This window comes from Myotis davidii, unplaced genomic scaffold (assembly GCF_000327345.1).
Source record: "Myotis davidii unplaced genomic scaffold, ASM32734v1 scaffold370, whole genome shotgun sequence".
NCBI lineage: Eukaryota > Metazoa > Chordata > Mammalia > Chiroptera > Vespertilionidae > Myotis > Myotis davidii.
In genome coordinates, this window is record NW_006288615.1 from 6,414,040 (window position 1) to 6,421,243 (window position 7,204).

At 50.8% G+C, this 7,204-nt stretch overlaps 1 long non-coding RNA gene across 1 annotated transcript; it reads right to left on the reverse strand.

Annotated features, from left to right (window-relative positions):
- Window positions 1-4,255: 4,255 nt before the first annotated feature.
- Window positions 4,256-5,910, reverse strand: LOC107182620. Its single transcript, XR_001513350.1, has 2 exons — window positions 5,586-5,910; window positions 4,256-4,749 (listed from the first exon to the last, which is right to left on the reverse strand). It is a non-coding gene; the product is annotated as an uncharacterized LOC107182620 (long non-coding RNA).
- Between the last annotated feature and the right edge of the window lie 1,294 nt (window positions 5,911-7,204).

The following is a 7,204-nucleotide window of genomic DNA, read 5'->3' on the forward strand; positions in this document are numbered from 1 at the left end:
AATGGACCTCTCTGCTGGTACTCGGAGATGACGTGGTCAGGAGTGACTATTTGATCTCCAGTTATTCCAGAATTTCCACTCTCCGGCCAAGCATGTCTCTCCAGTCTGCTGTTCTTCGCTCGTCCTCAAACCTCCCTTGAAGGTCATCTAAAATCTTCATTTTTCAAAGGTGAGGCTTTTATATTCTCCTCTAACGTCTTCTGCAAAGGTACCGATGCATTCATACAACTGTTAATGAAGAAGGTGAACAACCGAACGCTCGTAATCTGGCCTCGAATGGGTGCTGGCTTTTCTCTGACCTGTATTTCAGGGACTAGACTGCAGGGGGGACCCCTCACACTGGGGTGTGGGCATGTGTTTTTAGCTCTGCGCTAAAGTGTGCGGCAGTTGGGGTTTTTTTTCCTTTAGGGAAATTCCTTTTCTTAGAAAGAGTGCTACAGGGATGCTCTTGTCGGATTTGCACACCGTGGGAAGAAGGTGGCTCCCTCCTGATGTCTTTGTCTGTCCCTGAGTCAGCTCCTCTTCAAGTCCAGCTGCTCAGCAAGTGCCTGGTTTCCTAAACCTCGGAGTTCATCATCGGGGCCTTTGGCTTTCCCCGTTTGCTATGGTACCGCTGAAATTCAGATCACAAGGCCCTGTGTCCCCCACACTTCCTTTCCGTGAATGACAGCTGTCAGTCACACCAGCGGACATGGGTGGTTTCTGGACTTTCCAGCTAGCTGGGCGAGGGTCTGTGTCGGAGAACTGACTGTGGGGAGCCTGCTGTCTGTCCCGGAGCGCTGCCCTCACAGGCAGGCTGACGGAGGCCCCAGCCAAACGAGTGGGTGTTGCTTTCGTTTTTTAATCATCGTTTTCTATTCCATTTGTTTATCTCTTCTCAGTGGGGTGCCCCGTTGGCTGGTGAATACAGTCCTCGAGAATAAAGCCGACTTTCCCAAGTCACTATCTATTCCAATCAAAATCATTTAGATGGACTGTTCTGACAGCACGTATAGGTTGTTCTTTTTGGATGATAGTTCATTTGGGAAACTTTTCAGAGTGTTCCCATATGACTGAGAAATACAGAATGGGTTTTAGTTGTTTTGTTCTCAGTAGTTTCAGAAAACCATCAGCTGGCACTGGCAGTGCACTGTGTTCATGAGCAACTGACTGGTTGGCCTGAGAGGTGCCCTCGAAGGTGTTTGTGGCCATTTCCTCGGTGACGATATATGGGGGATGTTTCTGTGATCACTCTGGCCAGGCTTTAAGGACCCTCAGTTCTGAGGGCTGGATTGGCAAACAGGTACATTCGTTCTCCAGGTTGCTATGGACTCATACCTGGACCCTTTAGGAGATGAACTGAATTCCAGAGTAAAATATATCAGAAATTGTTCTCCATGTGGGTCAGATTTTACCCTGTGGCAGCCTTATTGGACTTGCTGGAACTCCATGGAAGGGTTCTGCTCAGGTTCTGAAAACTGTTCCCAGGCTGGGTCTGAGGCAGCCCTGTGACGGGTCCTTCCATTTCGGTTCCGCCTGCTGGTCATCCTCCCCCAGCTCCGGGCCACAGTCCCTGCTACAGACAGCACCTCTTGCCGTCTGTCCTCTTCTGCCCACTTTGGCTTTCTCATCTCCATTCAGCTCAGAATCCTGGGAGTCCATCCAGGCCCCCCACCCTGCTCCTGCCGCCCCTTCCAACCCCGCCTCACTGTTTCCTCTCTCCTCGGACTCCTACTTCTCAACCTCCAAGCAGGCTCCGCTGGGTCTTTCCCATCCGTCTTACAAACAGACGGACAAATGAACAAATCTCCACGCACCTCAAAACCCTCCCCAAAGCCGGCCTTCCTCTCGGGCTGCAATCCACCATGTCGTTGAAAATGTTTCTTTGTAGAGTTTTAACAGCAGGACGCAATAGCCCAGGTTTTTCTGGCTGCATACGCAACGCCTGCCCGGCCTGCTCTCTACACCTCACCTGCATTGTTTAGCTCCCTTGCTCACACCAGCCTCTGGGGATGTGGGCGAGTGCTGGCTGCCAGGAGACACCTCTGTTTTCTGTTTCTCTAACCACCCTGTCTGTCTTGGCTTGTTCCTGACATACCTCTTACTCAATCCATGTAGGCATCCAAGCCTCCTTCTCCCCCCCCGGCATGCTACCATGTTCATCGTCATCTTACACCAGTTTGTATTTCTGGGTAAAGTGCCCAGGACACCTGCACCCCGCTTTCTGCCACTGGCTCAGATTCAGTCCAATTAAAACTCCCACTCTTCACCTTCCTTAAAAAGTCCAAAGGGAGTTTCTTTTAAATCTAGATGAAGAAGAAGTGTGGTGAATTGCTGGGAGCTGAGTAGTCATTCCAAAAGACATGCCACTTTTATTTATTTTTATTTTTTTTATTGAGTTTTAGGGAGAGAAGAAGGGAGAGGGAAAGGGAGAAAGAGAGAGAGAGAAACATTGATGTGAGAGCCAAACATCCATCCGCTGCCTCCTGCAGGCCCCCCACTAGGGATCGAGCCCGCAACCTGGGCATGTGCCCTGACCAAGATTCGAACCGGCAACCTTTTGGTGCACAGGATGACACTCAACCAACTGAGCCACACTGGCCAGAGCAAGGCGTGCCCCTTTTAAAAGAGAGCTTCCATTCCCAGTTGCTACAAAAATATGAAAGAGTTGAGATTGATGAGAGTTAATGACGACCTGTCAGTCCTCACTGTATTAGGAGAACCATCCATCATCATGTATGGGGTGGTGAGAAGGTGCCCCCATACCCGAAGAGCCCCCTCATAATCTGGGAGGAGGGGAGAGGGAGCACGGGTCATGGCAGGCCTAAGGATGAAGCGTGTGTGACATCCCAGCACAGGGGCGGGCTCCGTTAGCAGGAGCTGTTTAATGCTAGAAGCAAGCTCACTGGGCTTTTTAGCCTCTCTTACTCCCGGATGCTCTGTCCACTGGAGGCAATCAGGATCCTGGCCAAGGGTTCACTGTGGGCCTGAGCTGGGCCAGCTGACCATAGTGTATAGCTTTCTCTGCAGACTGCAGGAAGGGGCAGGCTCCCCCATCCGAGGCTCCTACCAACGGCCCAGGTCGTCCTGGGTGTGGCCGTTGCTTTGCCAAAGCCCTTGGTCCAGGCTAAGCCCAGGGAGGTGGCTGAGGACACTCCCAAGCCTGTCTGTTGACTGTTCCCAGTGAGGACCCCTGGCTGGGTGGGTGGGGGGAGGGACAATGCTGTGTCAGGTGGTGTCCTGGATGCTAAGCCCTGAGGGCCATGAGTGGGGACCTGGGTTAAAAGCCTGGCTTCATTCTTCCCACAGGTGTCTGTGACAAGTTAGACAACTTCTGTGAGCCTCCCTCTATGTGTGACGTGCTTTGTAAACTGGGGTGCAGTGTGGATCTGGGTGATCATTTCACGAACATCTTTATAATAAAGAGTGTTTTTTGTTTGTTTTTTAAATATATTTTTATTGATTTCAGAGAGGAAGGGAGAGGGAAGAGAGAGATAGAAACACCAATTTTGAAAGAGAGTCATTGATCAGCAACTGCCTCCTGCAAGCCCCCTACTGGGGACCAACCCAGCAACCAGGACATAGAAACATCAATGACGAGAAAAAATCATTGATCAGCTTGCCTCCTGCACGCCCCCAACTGGGGTTCAAGCCCACAACCCAGGCATGTGCCCTTGACCGGAATGGAACCCAGGACCCTTCAGTCCACAGTGCGATGCTCTATCCACTGAGGCAAACCGGCTAGGGCAAAGAGTGTTTTTTCATACTAGTCAAAGGATCCACATAAAGTAATAATGTAACTGTCTGCAGAAGTAATAAAGTAATAATGTTACTGTTCATGATATAGATAAGTTTATTCTGCTGTCATCAACATGGCTAGTGACTCATGGAAAACAGATGTCCCGGCTGTGATTTAGAAAAATGGGCTTGTGTCAGTTATCTGACTCATGGGGAGGCGGGGAGCCACCCTGCCCCGTCTGCCTCATGCTCTGCGGGAGGACCTCTGGGAGGGTTTGTCTCTGCAGCTCTAGCACTCAGAACCAAACCACAGCAGGAGGCGAAGCTAGTGAACCTAGCAACCGACCAGCACCATGGAGACCAGTCAACCCAGCTTGGGTGTGGCCCCAAATTGGTTAAATGTTCTGGCATTTGCTGATTAGCTGGGAGTCTCATGTTCCCAGAACAAAATTAGACCATTCTATTTACCTTTTGTTCTTTTCTCAGTAAAGAAATAAAGTTTTATACATCAGAGAACTATATATATTTTTTTTTTTTAAGATTTGGGACCTTTAATTTTTGTTGAGAAGGCACAAGCATGGAGGCTTTTAGGGTTGCTCGAGACAGCCAGAGCTTCCCCAAAACCTCAGGGGCCCCCTTAGCACAGCGTCCCTGGGGTGAAATAGCAGCTGTGTGAACAAGTCATTAACGGCTTGGCAGCTTGGAAGGGGCCAGAATGCAGGGTCCACCTGTTAGAAGTGGCACACTGACCCCAGGAGACAAAACTGAACCTGCGGCAGCGACCTCGAAGCTCTTTAAGAAGAGACCCCAGGCCCAAGCTGGTGCGGTCCAGCTGGGTGGTCACCTTCTTGCTGAACACCCCCCACCCCCCCCACGCTGCTCACACCACACCAGGCTCTTCTGCTGACCTTCTGAGGATGGAAACCCGGGGCTGCTTGTCTGGTTTCCTCTCACCTGATACTCACAGGGGGTTTTAGTTTTGCTTTCTTCAAGGTAAAGTGTTCCTATTATTCTGCCAAGCCGCCTCCAGAGCTGTGAGAACGGGGATGAAAATGTGGTGCCCCTCCCTGTTTCTCCCGCCACACAATGTCAATTTGCACAGCCACGCCCCTTCCCTTGGCTTCCTAGTGGATTTCCCCCAAGAAACCAAATTTGTGGGTTCCACCAGTCCCTCATTAATCATCCTCACAAGTGGCCTTGCTATCAGTTAAAAATAAACAGGAGAGAAAGGCCTGCCCAAGGAGGGGGTCCTTTTCATTAGAGAACTATTTATAGCAAAATTAACACAGAAGGCAACTAGGCCCGCTCCACTTTATTCTTGGGCCCGGGGTCTAAATAATAAACCCAGGAGCCCGAGTTCAGCACTCCACCCGTAATACAGACCGACGTTGGTCCTATGTTTGAGCCTCAGCCATGCACGGAATGGCTGGGCTAACATACGCCGGAATGCAGCAGCTTCCCGACTAGAACAGCGACTTTCAACCCGTGTGCCACAAGAATTTTACTGGGGGCGCTCCGCATCCCAGGGTCAGAGCCAGCAACTGGGCCAGATGGCTTCATTCCAGAGCCACTTAGCCCCTTCCCTATTTAACCAAGGGTTTACCTATTTTCCCTTAGATTGTCAAATAAAAAAATGACAACAGCCGACACAATAGCTGTCCGGTATGAATGAATCAGTATTATACCTATTTTTTTAATCAGATCGGCAAAAAATGTATTTTTTTGTTGTGCCGAAGAATTTTAGTGATTAGTTTATGTGTACCATGAGATGAAAAAGGTGGAAAATCGCTGGTCTAGAAGCAAGTTAGAATAGCAGTTTTCCCTAATATGCTACACTCAATGGAATAAGACATCTCTTGTGCACCTACTATTATGATTGTATTGCTGGTAGTTTGTTCCTGAAACTGAAATTAGTCAGCTAGTTTCTGCAGCTTCTGTGGGGGCTCTGGGTTTGTTTTCCTCCTGGGCTGCCCCGTCTGTCCTGGTCATGCCATTTGAGCCCAGGATTGCCAGCTTCCTTCCTGCTGGAGAGGAAGGCCTGAGTGCCTTGAGTGGGGACTTCCTGGGAGCAGAGGGAAGAGAGCGGGCTTAGAGGCAGCAAGGGAGGTGATGGCTTGCGTGCTCACTGGCCTAGCTCAGTGGCCGGCAAACTGTGGCTTGCAAGCCACATGCAGCTCTTTGGTCCCTTGAGTGTGGCCATGAAGTTTCAAACGCACTATACGTGCACGCCCGCGCACGTGGTATTTTGTGGAAGAGCCACACTCAAGGGGCCACAGTTTGCCAACCACTGGCTAGCTAGTCTGCATGTGTGTGTCTCCCGTCCTCCATACACCGCGGGCACCACCATCATGGGCATGTTTCAGATGAGAATGGAGACCCAGGGGCCAGGTAACTTGCTCAGCATCCCATGTAAGGGTCAGAGCCAGAAACTGGGCCAGATGGCTTCATTCCAAAGCCACTTAGCCCCATCCCTCTGTGGCCCCCTGGGGTTGGGGGGCATGCAGCAGTTTTCCTCAGGGACAAACGGGCAGGTAGACGGGGCCTGCTCCATGGGCCCTGCTCTGGGACGGGTGGTCATAGGCTTTGGGGTGGCACATAGCTCTAACCTTTGCCTGTCTCGGTGGGAATATTCACACCAGTCTCCAAACCTTAATGGTTGGCTATCATTCGCATCTGCAAAGTTGTTACTCTACTAAAATTCAAATTGCTTTTCGTGATAAATTCCCTAAGTCCTAGAGTTGTTCATGTAGAGCCGTTTAGAATTATTTTCTCCAATTCATTTGATTTCATAGAGCCAAGAATTGTAATCCATGAACATATTTAAGTGTTAGAGCAAGAAAATTAGGTAATAAAAGGCATTTCAATCTCTTTAAAATTCATTTTATGGGCCCAAGGATGCTACCCATCAAAGCTTGGCGCTGTTCACCTTAAGCAAGGTAGAAACCTGCGGAATTTCTCCCCCAGCGGCCACTCTGGGCCTTTCCTCCGCCTCTTTTCTGTCGCCCCTACCCCTCCTAGGTTAGGCCCTCCAGCCCTTCCTTCCCGAGCCCCTCCCCCAGAAGCCAAGCCACGTGCGCAGGGGCGCCCTGTACACAGTGGGAAGGTGAGTGAGAAGGTCATGCTCCAACACATACCCAGGGTTAGGTGGGGCAGGGAGTGGGGAATTGGGGGGTTGTAACATTTAAATGTGAATCTGTGGTCTCTCAATAATTCGGGAGCGGCCTTTTCAGAGAATTAGGCCAAGCGACTCTGTAGGAAGTTCCCGTTTGGAGGCGGGGAGCTGGTTTTTCTGAGATGGGCTTTCAGACACGTGTCCCCGGGGCAGGGGCTGGCAGGGGCATCCCAGGCGCCGCAGGCTCCGGGCTTGGCCAGAACGGGCAGACATTCTGTTAAATGTGAGGATGTCCCGCTGGCTCCTGCCCGAGCCTGGCGAGGACTCGCGTTGCCTTGTCTGCAGGACTTTTAAAGAAGGAGCAGCGCGCGTTCT